Genomic DNA, 12,960 nt, shown 5'->3' on the forward strand with positions numbered 1-12,960 from the left:
CGGCATAACGGATGACCACAGGACAGGTGCCTCTTGTTGTATAAGTGCCGTATCCTTTGGTGCCATTTCTCCCACAGATGAACTCGTACTAACTATAGGCCGGGTTCGAATCTTGGACCAGGACGAATTTTTGCTCAACTGCGAAGCTTTCGAGTGTGAGAAAACCGTATATGCGTGTCCTTCGTAGCTTCGTGCCTCATTCGGTTGGGTGACAATTTTGCCTTTCATGACACTTCCTCGACCTCTTGGGATTCCGCACAACTGATTTGTCATATTCACTGTCCCCGTGCTTCGAGTTGTCGATTAATTCGCCCTCGCGCTGCTACCTGCTATAGCCTCCTGGTTAGCTCATGTGGTATAGATCGACCGCCCCGGAAAGAAGGCTTTGGTACCGGGTTCGAATCCTAAACCCGGACGAATTATTTTCTCAGTTGCGAAGTGTTCTTCCTGAGACACCCGTGTGAGTTTAATTTGTAGCCGTTCGTGCTAGATTTGGCTGGACGACACACACACACACACACACACACACACACACACACACACACACACACACACACACACACACACACACACACACACACACACACACACACACACACACACACACACACACACACACACACACACACACACACACAGAGAGAGACTTAAGGATTTGCCGAGTCATTTGCTTGCAATGCCGCACAATGTCGCGTTCGTCTAATTTACTGCCCTGCTTGCTGTACCTCCGAAGTCCGCGCGCACATGCCACCACTCACGGAGTCTGCATTACGTGCAAGTTCTCACGCACAAGTTGCCAAGTGTCCATGTTGCGCGATGTCCGCGTTGTTAGCGTGACGGAATCAACACTGCAGCTTGAGGACATGGGTTCGGCTCCTAGCAGTGGCTGTAAAGGTCGTTTTGCTTTTATTTGCGATGTGGTAAGGGGAAAGCCGAGTTCGAGAAGGTGTATTTGCGAAGGTGTAACGAAAGCCGAGGTCGAGAAGGTGTATTTGCGAAGGCGTAACGCAAGTCGTCCGGACACAAACGCAGTTTCGAGCTTCTAACTGCTGTCACAATGAATGAAAATTTTAAAATAACTGCAAATGGAGCTCTTATATTAAGCCACTAATTACCCGCAAGGATTTGTAAACAAAATGAAAATATTACATTCCGGCGTTTTATGTGTCAAAAGCACGATCTGTTTATGACGTGCGCTGTAGTGGGGCTTTAATTTTGACCACCTGGCGTTCTCTAACGTGCATCTAAATTGAATTTCCAGACGTAATCTTTAGCCGATTATTGAGTCTCCAGCGATAATTCGAGTGTGCAGAAGTTTACACGAAGATCTTTAGAAGGTTTGAGGAGTCTCACCGTTTGCTGCCTCAGCAGCCATCTGCTCTACCAAAGTTGGTAATCAGTTACGGATTTTGGGACATTTACCGCAGACCCTTTAAAGAAACACTAAAGACGAAAATTATTTTTTGAGTCGTGTAAGTTAATTGCCCTTGTATAATAAAGAAAAGTCATATTACCGGGAAAGAACAGGATCGACAAGGCCAATAATATAAAACGCACAAATTAAATACGCCTGGCGACGGCACCTCGAAATTAACGAAAATAATGTTTTGAAGGATAGTTTATCAGTCTAAACTGATTTACTGTTTATGTATCTCAACTGCAGTGGCTATAGGTAAGCGATCTATATATTATATTATATTATATTATATTATATTATATTATATTATATTATATTATATTATATTATATTATATTATATTATATTATATTATATTATATATTCGAAGTTCGGGCTGAGCTTCAGCTCGATGCGATTGCTCGCCTGCCGGTTTCTCGCCCGGGACAATAAAGTCCTGCAGTTCAAGTATGAAAACTTGTTCACAAGTAGGTAAACTAACTTCAAGAACGTTCATGTCCCGATATTTCCTTATGGCCGCGCTAACACGCTCTCAAGCTCACGCGCGCACGTTGCTCAAGTGCCGACACCCCCCGCGCTGTTGATCAGCACGTGAGGACGCCGAAAGCGACGGCAGCGCCTCCGCACCTTCGTGACGTCACGCTGCACATTGTGGCGTCACGAGGATGCAGCGGAGCGTAGTGCGGCATATTTAGTGCTGCAAAAAAAATAAAAATAAAAAATAAAATCAAGTTTTTAATGGTGCGAACGTTTTTTGAAGGCATGATTATCACACGCGGCCGAGTTTTAAACACTTGCTTGACAAACATTGTTCAAACCAACGTTTGTATACGGTTCAAGCGGCGAACAGCGAAGTCGTCTGCTCATTTCGCCTGTACTGTGCCTCATCGGTAGCTACTACAGCACGACAGGACGCAGACGAAAGGCGTTGTGGGTGTCATCCGGTTTTTGAAAGTTCTATTGTGCTGTTCAGGGACCGTGTAAAGCTCGCACGTGAATTAATTAATGGAGGCCGATCACATTAGAAAGAAAGTCTCACTATGTGTTAGTCAGCCATCCATTTCGCTAAAGTGTAGCGAGGTGGCCTTGTCAGATTTTGGGTAAAGCCACTGGGTTACCTCGTACCATAGCAGTTTGGATGTTACGGTGCTTAATCAGCCGTTACCTGTGAATCACCGCCGAAACACGTGCCTTCTATGATATGAAGATTGTTTTAATATTGTATCCGCATATGCTGAGGGGGGGGGGGGGGGAGGGGTTGCTGGTCATGTGATGCGTGGTATATATTGGATGTTTTCTTTAAATAAATTTCAGTTCTTAGTCAACGCCGTATTGTTTTCCATTCCTTTTGTCCGCGTCTGTCACGCTGTAGTTATCATGAAGCTTCACGAACTCGGTCAATTTTCCATATTACCGCTACTGTGCCTGTCTGTTTACAAACACGTAGCTTGCATAGACGAGAAGAACAATAAATAGAGACGCGTTACATTCGTGCTTTAAGGAACAGATTTGCTCCAAATTAATTACTCCTCACCGCCAGGACAATTAGCACTTTTAAATGTGGTGGCTAGGATCGTGCGTAGGCGTAATTTTACGACGTAAACTTCTGCTCACCGTTCACTTCCGTCTGGCTCGACTGTTTTGCAACAGACACCCGTCAACCGGAAGGCGGTTAATCTCGTCTGCTGCAAGCCAGCGCGTAGGCAGTTTCGAAATAAGCAAATAAGCAAAAAAAAAAAAAAAAAAAGGAGCCGCTCCTGTGAGTAAAATATAGCAACGTGGACGTGCTTTCGTGCACTTAATCTCTCGCTACGCCTGTTTCCGTGTTACCGTATTGGTTGAGCTAGTCCTTCACTGCGCAAAGCCATCGAAGCTGCCTCATTACAACGTAATTTGCCGCCTGCGTTGGCAGCGTATTTTTTTTTTTTTAGTTGCGCGACGGCGTATGCTGACAGATAGCCAGCCCCCGCTTGGCTCTGTCTTCTGTTGCAATCATTTGTCGTGAAGTCAGGGATAAACAAGAGAACAAAATAATTTTAAAGAAGGAAAAAAAAGGAAAGCTGTGTACGACACTGTCAGCACCCACGTGTTCGTGGTCTCCCGCCATTCATTGTTTTGAGTCCTCCTAAATCCGCTAGATGCGATTGGTGATGTGTTTTCGTTTCGCTTTTAATGTGTTCCTGCTCCTTTCCGTAATTTGCCGTCACGGGTTCTTTGCACCGAAATGTGGCGGACAGTTGCAACACATGTAGTACGTTGCTTTCAATGGATATTAAATCGAAGAGACAAATACCGTAAATGCTGTTTGTTTCTGTCTGAGTCTTTATGAGAGAAACTCTGAAGCGTTTTGTACCAAGCGAGCGTGCTTGTTGTGCGTGAGTGAGTGTTTCCATACCCTCCTTGCACAATACACTGCACGTTGCCTTCAACTTTTTTTCGAAATTCACTCGGAAGCGATTACGCAATATATTCACTCTGGGTGTAAAGTACGGCGCATGTGTAACTGTAAAGAAGTAGTTTACTTATATTCTTGTCATCCGCTTTCGAGAAATTTGACACTAAATTGATCTAGAAATCTTTGTCGTCCCAGACGGCCGAAAGCAGGCCTTGAGGTGTGTTTCGAAATCACTGAGATTGCGTGAAAATACCGGACGCGGCAGCAACATGGCAATGTACTGCACGCAGTTCCATCTTCATCTCTGCGTTTAAGCAATGAAATGCTGTTTCAACTATAGCAAACATGAGGAGATGGAGACATGGAGACGTACACGGAGACCCAGCGTTCGGCATCCAACCATGGCACATAAATTTTAAACATTGTTTTTCAAGCTCGTGACATAACGGTAGACAATAAAAACCACCTTGAAGAGCGATTATGTTTCACAATTGTGTTCGGGTCTCGGGAAGATATAACACACGGCAGAATGAGTCTTAGGAGCGTTTTCCTAAGGAAAAGAAAGATGGGGAAGAGTTGTGAGCGAGCTGGTGAGTGAGTGAGTGAGTGAGTGAGTGAGTGAGTGAGTGAGTGAGTGAGTGAGTGAGTGAGTGAGTGAGTGAGTGAGTGAGTGAGTGAGTGAGTGAGTGAGTGAGTGAGTGAGTGAGTGAGTGAGTGGCGAGTGAGTGAGTGAGTGAGTGAGTGAGTGAGTGAGTGAGTGAGTGAGTGAGTGAGTGAGTGAGTGAGTGAGTGAGTGAGTGAGTGAGTGAGTGAGTGAGTGAGTGAGTGGTGAGTGAGTGAGCGAGTGAGTGAGTGGGCGAGTGAGTGAGTGGGAGTGAGGGAGTGAGGAGAGAATAGTGAGTGAGGAGTGAGTGAGTGGAGATAGGAGTGAGTGAGTGTACGTGAGTGTAGTGAGTGAAGGAGTGCATAGTGAGTGATGTGAGATGAGCGACGTGAGTGAGGGAGTGAGTGAGTGGAGTGAGTGAGTGAGTGGCGATTTAGTGATTTGAGTGAGAGAGATTTTATTGAGTGAGTGATGGTGAGTGAGTGAGTGGTGAGTGAGTGAGTGCGTGAGTGAGTGAGTGAGTGAGTGATTGATGATTTCCACTAATATAATTTTGCAATTATTTACATTATAGGGCACGTATACGTTGCACACAAGAAGTTGAAACCGGGTAGTGGCCAAGTGATATCTGTTGTCACTTGGCAAGTTGAAGCTGGGCATGAAAGTGAAAGTGAAACTTTTATTCGGGCATAACAGGTACAAAGTTTACCCGCAAGGTAAGGCAAAAGGAGGGCTTAAACCTCCTGACTAGGCCTTACCATGCTGAGGCACGTAGGTCACGTAATACGTAGGGTGCATGGTAAGGGAAGCGTAGTCGAGGACGGTAGAGAATTAGGTGGTGTGATGGAGTTAAGAAATTTGCAGCCACAACTTGGAATCAGCTAGCGCAAGACAGGTTATAATTGGAGATCGCTTGCCGAGGCTTTCGCCCAGCAATATTGTCAATATGCACAACAAACCTAAAACACAAATGTTTAACTCATCATATAACGTCTGTGGTTGTCGAGTCATTCGAGAAAAGCTGTTTTCGTGTTCCTAATTTAGTGTTAAACATGTTTGAACTTCAAAAAACAATTTCAAGTGGCCGAGGTGGGCCGCTATATACCATTCAACAACGGCTGAGCTAACGTTTTCTGGGCACCGCACTCCTGCATGCATTGCGGGCCGTGCCGATTTTCGAAATGTCGCCGCGGCAGTTATACGATCCACGGACCTCCGAGATAGCGAACAAAAAACCGATTGCGCGTAAACACGCCATCAACGTCAAAGCAGAACTATACAGCTGCTCAGCGGGTGACCGCGGAAAGGACGCCGTTTATCTGGAGGTGCGCGCTAATAACGCTCGCTGAAAGGACCGCATTGGAGCCTTGTCATCGCGTTTACACATGCTTCCTCATTCGCATCATTTCCTTCCCATCTCGTCATTTTTTTTTTCGTTTTTTTTTCTCGTCCTTTCTCCACGCAGGCGAACGCATGGCGAGGAGCTGGCTCCGCCCCCTGATTGTCAAATACCGCGTCACATGACGCGTCACGTGTGCGAGCTCGTGCTTGGGAGTGGACGGCTTCGCGCGCCCATCATCGTCGCCGTCGTCTGTTTACCGCCGCGCGTCGTCTGCTAAACGCGCACGGCAGCAGAAGGCACCGCAAACTCGTGTATTGGCAAGTGTGTGTATATATAACAGCCTCTCCGAGAGATAGATGGATTGAGAAAAGCCATAGATAGAGAGGAACTGCATAAACACGGTCCCGCGGGGCCAAGCTATTACAGCTTGCCTTTTGGAATAGAGGAGATATAGAAAAACGAACGAAAAAGAAAAAAGAAGAAAAAAAAAAGAGTGCAGACGCAATGTTTTATTCCTCATTCATAGTCAGCCCGATCACTGAGTGGAAGAAAGGGGTCGCGTGGCACGGAGTAAGACCAGCGGCTCGCGACCCTAGGCGCGATGTTTACTACGTAACGACGCCGAGTGCTCTCCGATGAATGGGGACGCATTATATCGGCGCTCCGAAGGGGCCATGATTTCATTCTTCGAGAGCAAATGCCATCCAGAATCCAGCTATTCCTGGATGGCGTTTAATAGAAGGCACGAATCGAAGACTTGACCGCACGTTGAAGCCACGCGGTGGTGCGCGTATAATACGCTTGACAGAGGATGTGCGTACGTACGCGCTCTATATGTAACGTGCCGGCATGTAACGAGGTCGCAATGTGTGTATACCGAGAGAGCGCTGATTCCGCTGCGAGTGAGGCAGGCAGAAGGGTTGAATGAGGGTTGCGAAACAGACGCCAAGGGAGGCTTTAGAACGGTATACACTGCTGACAAAAGGCGAGCATGATGCGATGGTCTGGCGCGCTCTTTAAATCAATATTACCGGGCGAAAATATATTACAAAGAGCACGCGCAACCGGGCGATCGGTTGTCAGAACATTGTTGTTGTAGTGCCCTTCTATTTTCGGCCGCTCGCGATTGACACTGACGTCAACGATCCCCACATGGGAGGCCACCGCCGGACCTTTTCCCAAGGAATCGGCGCGCTATCGATTGCGCTCGCGAGGAACAGTTTTGTCGCGCAGGTCATTTTTGAACATGCTAGACAGTTTGACGTGGACAGTCATGTACGCCGGGCACCGACCAGGTCGATGCGTTCGGACGTCATCGAACAGTAAATGTACATATACACGACGGTCACGACGCAGCACACGTTGGTTTTTGGCAGTCTCGATTGACTTGCTGCTCTTGCGGTTGGCGGCGTCACTTTACAGCGATAGCCGTAGATTGGAGCTATCGCTGTAAAGTAACACTTTGCCGTTTTTGCGGTGATGTTAGGTTAGTCGGTCGCAAAGGTGGTCGTTATAGGTGACCTGTTTTCAGTATACTTAGAGGGCGATACATGTTCTCATCTGAGCGACCACACTGTAGGAATCCGAACCCGAATCCTATGTTAACAGCTAGACCATTCCACTAACGTAGTTAGCCGTATACCGCTTCGCGCATAATTTAAAACGAAGCCGTAGCGTCTGTCGCAGTAGTAGTAGTAGTAATAGCAATAATAATATTAAAAATAATAACAATAATAGTAGTAGTAGTAGCAGTAGTAATGGAAGCGTGAGCTTAGCGACGATGAAATGTGCAACAATTTTAGTGATTGTAAAGCACGCACTGAATAAAAGAGAGAGAAAGAGAGACAGACTGGGAGAGCAAACATTTACTCCGTATTGCCTGAACTACAATAGAATGAAGCACAACAGGGTCCCGATGCAAATGTATGGTTATGCAATGTCGTAAAGGTCTGGGTAGTAAACATCCCTGTTCACAGATCTCGCCAAGTGTATGTATACAACGCTTTCGTTCTCCAATCGGTGGGGACGAAAGCTTTGGCGAAATAGTCAAGCATCCGCCGCTGCTGCGGGAGACAGACGATTGCTGCCTCCTGGTACCTACCAGTAAAATATGTACAAGCGCGCTCCCGGCCTGGCGCCCTGCAACTGCTGGAATTCCAGACGCTTGGAAAGGCGCCCACCTTGTGGGACGTTGGTGGCATGGGACCGCCAGAGTCCGTTTTGCAACGAGAAACTGCTTAGATAGGTGCAATATCATGTTGCGTTGTTTCGTTCCCTGAAATATCAATACTAAGCAGTTTTATGCATGCCTAGCTTCCACGATAAGAATTTCAGTACCGTATCATGTCCCAATGACAAGGCATATGAAAATAAAAACATGTCTTTAATTTAAAAAAAAGAAACTTCAGCTTAAGAGAAACTATCTAGCGTATATAGAGGAATGGAGGAATTATATTTCTTGGCATCTATCCAATTGAAATTGATAAAGCTTCTGATGCTGGTTTGGTTTCGGTTCAAGTATGGAGCAAACCAATTATGGGATATTGGCCAAAAATAGAATTGAATTAGAGAATACATTTACTGCTGTCTAGAAAGCATAAATAAAAAATTATAAAAAATAATAACGTCAAAAAAACATTTGGCGAGAAAATCAAAGGAAAAGGAAAATAATATAATGTGCTAAGAATTGAGTAAAAAAAGAAATTAAAACAAATAGATAGTCCTCAATGTGTGAACAAACGGGCCCATGACTGTGCCCAAAAGTGAGAAAGAATGTCAGAGAAAGAATGTCAGGAATGGAAAGATTCAATCCAATACGGCGAAACTATACAGGGTGTTTCAGCGAGCACTTTCAAAATTTTTTAAAGGTTCCCTGTAGCAGATAACACAATTCTAGTTCATGAGCTGGTCTACTCGAAGAGGCAGACATTACTTGCACAGAAAACTGAAATGCATGATCGACAAAACAACAAAAATTAACGAATTAAGTTTCTGACTAATTACCTTATGGCCAATATGCGAACTCCACGGCCAAATTCTAGCCGTGGAGTTCGCAAGGCGAATCCACTTGGAACGAATTCTCAGGACGACACCAGTTTCGAGGTATTAATTCCCGAACTTTGCGGAGAAATGCATTGGCGTTCCAGTCACTTTCCTAACAAAGCGTCGTTTTCTGCACTGAAGCACAAAGCTGGTGTCGTCCTGAGAAGCACAAAGCACGAAACTGGTGTCGTCCTGAGAATTCGTTCCAAGTGGATCCCCTTGCGAACTCCACGGCTAGAATTTGCAAATTGCAATATTGGCCATAAGGCAATTAGTCAGAAACTTAATTCGTTAATTTTTGTTATTTAGTCGATCATGCATTTCAGTTTTCTGTGCAAGTAATGTCTGCCTCTTCTGCTAACTGTTGTTATGTATAGTTGTTGCGATGCTGTGTATAATCTTTATTGTGGTCAGTGTTCGTGTCCTTATTGTTTTGATTTTACACCACTGTCGAACTGTGTAGGGCTCAGGAGTCGATCGTCAAGCTGCGGCTTTTCTCCCGTAAATCTCTGCTGATTGAAGCGTAAATAAAGATTAATTAATTAATTAGTTAATTATTTAATTAACGTTATAAAATAACTTCTTGAGACTGGCACGCAACAAAAATGATCCACAAAGGAGATTAAAGAGCGCGCTGCAATATGAATCTATTAAGGAAGCCGCACCAAATAGTTCAGAAAAGAAGTTTACGTAAAACTGCCCGTAATTTCCACAATGACTGAAAAATCCTTGCAGCGCCAGGTTTCCCTCTAGTGCTCGTATAGTGTGAAACTCCGCGCACAACAAAAACCATGCTTGGTGACGCTTCTGCCCCACACCAAGCTATCACTATTCCTACCTCGTCCAAGCTAGGACGAGGCCGGCGATCCTTCCCTCTCCATCGTTCACCTCTATACGTGTTTTGTTTCTGTTGCAGCGATAGCTCGTTCATCTACAGCGATAGCCGTTATGGGTTTTGACTTGTCCTCGTAGGATTGGATGTCCGGAAGTGTCGTCTTCACACCATTGCGCGGTTTTTTTTTTCTTTTTTTACTCAAAATCAAACCGCCGCGGTTACGTAATGTGTATCACACGGTTGCGACAAACAGAAAATCGGGATCATCGGTTCCCCTTCTTCTCGCCTTCATTGCATAGCGAAGGTCTCGCCTCGGGGCAGGTTCGATGTCTTCAGGTAGCTTCGAAGGTTAATTGGTCAGCTGCCTGGCTCCTAAAAAGTTCACGTACGGCGTGACGCCATCTGTCAAAAGGATGTACCGCGTCTGCAGCCATGGCCATTCGTGGAGCTGGCTAACACACCACGAGTTAGACCTTCTGTACATACGTGAATACCCAAGAATGTGGAGTTGGGAACAGCCACCGCCGTCGCACAATTGGTGGTGAAACGCACGCGTAAAACGGAGGTTGTTGGTTCGGCTCCCACCGAAGTCAATGTGTATGTGTTTTTTTTTTCATTCACTTTCATTTTCCTTCAGCGTATCATTTCTACGCTTCAATTAAAATTTACAAATAATTTTCCCTGTGCCTTCCTTGGCTTCATTATCTGTTGGCCTGATATGGTTGTTCCTAACAAAAATCGGGGCCCTCGGTTCTTCTCGTTCATCGCGATACATATATGCCTATATGGTGCCGTTGCCTGGCGCCATTGCACTGCCTTATATATGTGTATGTATATGCACCCCCTGACCAGGTCCCGTCGGAAATGTCCATCAATACACAGGGAATTCCAAAGCGTTGCTTAGGGGTACGTTCTATTGCAAGAATATTACAGAACTTTAAGTAGTACGTAAGCGTATTACCGTTTGCGGAATACCTATTTACCGGAAAGGTAAACAGCAACAACGCTGGTAACGACATCTTGTGACCTAGAGCTTAACCAGAGCGCTCGTAGTGCTAATATTGCAATGACCTGCTATATTCTCACTCACACCGAATACCTGTTAAAGCTCGGAGTGCACAACACGCTCGAAGAAATAATAGAGGCGCAAGAGCGTTCACAGCTGCTCAGGCTATCCGGCACCCCGGCGGGCCGCAAGATACTCGATGAGATGGACCTCTCCCCTGTCGACCACTGCCCCGACGCCGTGCGGATTCCCAGCGACATCAGATCTCAACTACACATCACGCCCATTCCCCGCAATATGCACCCCGCACACAACGTCGGCAGACGTCGGGCCAGGGGTAGAGCTCTACTCGAACATGTCCGTAACAACCACATTGAGGCAAGCTTCGTGGATGCCGCGGCATATGTCCAACAAGAGGCGTTCGCCGTCTCCATCGTCGACTCTAATTCCAGGATCACTTGCTGCGCTACAGTACGCACTTCGAAGCCATTTGTAGCCGAACAGGTTGCAATCGCGCTGGCTGTGCTCGATGGTCGCAGAGAGGTAATATATAGCGATTCTAAGGCGGCCATTAAGGCCTACCAAACCGGGATGGTCTCCCCTCAGGCCCTTCGCATTCTCCAAAGCTTGAAAAGTATCTCTCCGCATTCTCTCATTTGGTTTCCCGCTCACTTGGGGTCGACTGAGGGCTCTCCCTCTAACCCTAACGAGAGCGCGCATGAGGCCGCGCGAGGACTCACTGACCGCGCCGCCTCCGCAGTCCCCCTACCCCGCGGGGAACCATTGATGACGTATAATGAGATCCCTAAGCATTATTATCTGTCAAGACGGGTATTCCCCCTCCCGCACCCTGCCTTATGCAGGGTGCGGGCGGTGACCCTTCGACTTTTACAAGCTCGTGCGTATCCTAACCTTGTGGTTCTTCACGCTATATACCCTGAAAGGTATCCCAGTGCGGACTGCCCTGCCTGTGGACTAACGGCAACATTTAACCATGTGTTGTGGGAGTGTGAAGCCTTCGGCTCCGCCTTCAGCGAGGAGAGGTGGGCTGCGCTTTTGGGCAGCCCCGAACTCAACGACCAAACCCTGGCCGTCCAGAGTGCCCGCGATCGGGCCGTCAAGCTCGGCCTGCCGGTCCCTACGTGGGACTAGCCGGGTGGCGCGGGGTGTCCCCTGCGTCTTCTCTGGACCTCAATAAAGTTATTTCACTCACTCAATCACCTGCTATATTCTACCTAATTGCTGGTGTAAGTGGTTGGCAGCTACATAATCGTCAACTTGCAGCCCTTTAATGATTTTTTTTCCTTTGACGAGAACACTCGCACGACATAAAAAATGTTTCAAACGCCAAGTAATTAATTGGACAAAGCGTCACGATACATCGCTGCCAGCATTGCTACAGCCGTCCGCGGCTCTGGTGACCCGTTCATCCGCAAACGTTAATAAGTTTACGGATGTGCTAAACTGTCTTCGGTAGTGGCTGAGACAGAAGCGAATTAAATGTTGCGACGCCATGGCAAAACCAGCGGCCCCAAACGACGCTCCGCTCCTGCCTTCTCCTATATCGAAGCTAAGGGCACACACCTCCTTTTACGGCGAAGCTGTATACGACTAGGATCCCGGCATTTCTTCATCTCCGTCGACAGGAAACTCAACCAATCACAGCGGAAGGCGCGCGCCGCGTGCGCCGCGTGCGCCGCTGGGCGCACAAAGCTCGCCTTCAAAGCTCGCCACAAAGCTCGCCTTCGCGCATAGCGTTCGTCACAAGCATTTCCCGGTAAATATTACGGTTGCATAAGCTGCAGTTGCCGGGAAGCGGCAACTGTAGCATACGAAACAAGGTCAGACGTCACTACATTTTCATATGGAAAAGAAGAACCCGTCTAGCATCTGATTTCATTTGTGTTGTGATAGCGCTATGGAAAGGCCGCGCACAGTTAGGACGCCTGAAGAGCAGCGCGAAAACGATGAGCGATGAGAGGAACAGCAACGTCAATGCGACCAACGGCGTCATGCTCAGGCTCCGCAGGACCCAGTTCAAGGCTACGTCACATATAGGTCTATCGGATCAGGTGATAATACAGCTTCGCTGGCCAACCACCTTCACAGCGGGGACTGAAGCCCATTTTACAGCGGAGCTGTTATAACCTCACTATAATTACAGTGTACTAGAATTTCTAGTACACTGTACTATAATGATCATTCCGTCGTCCGCAGCTTCGCCGAGCTGGGGGAGAGAGAGAGTGAAAGCAGAGTATAAAAATAGCATCGCGCAGCAAAGCGGACGCGAGGTGGAGAGGAGGAGACAGGCAGGTGGTA

This window comes from Dermacentor silvarum, chromosome 3, assembly GCF_013339745.2.
Source record: "Dermacentor silvarum isolate Dsil-2018 chromosome 3, BIME_Dsil_1.4, whole genome shotgun sequence".
Lineage (NCBI taxonomy): Eukaryota > Metazoa > Arthropoda > Arachnida > Ixodida > Ixodidae > Dermacentor > Dermacentor silvarum.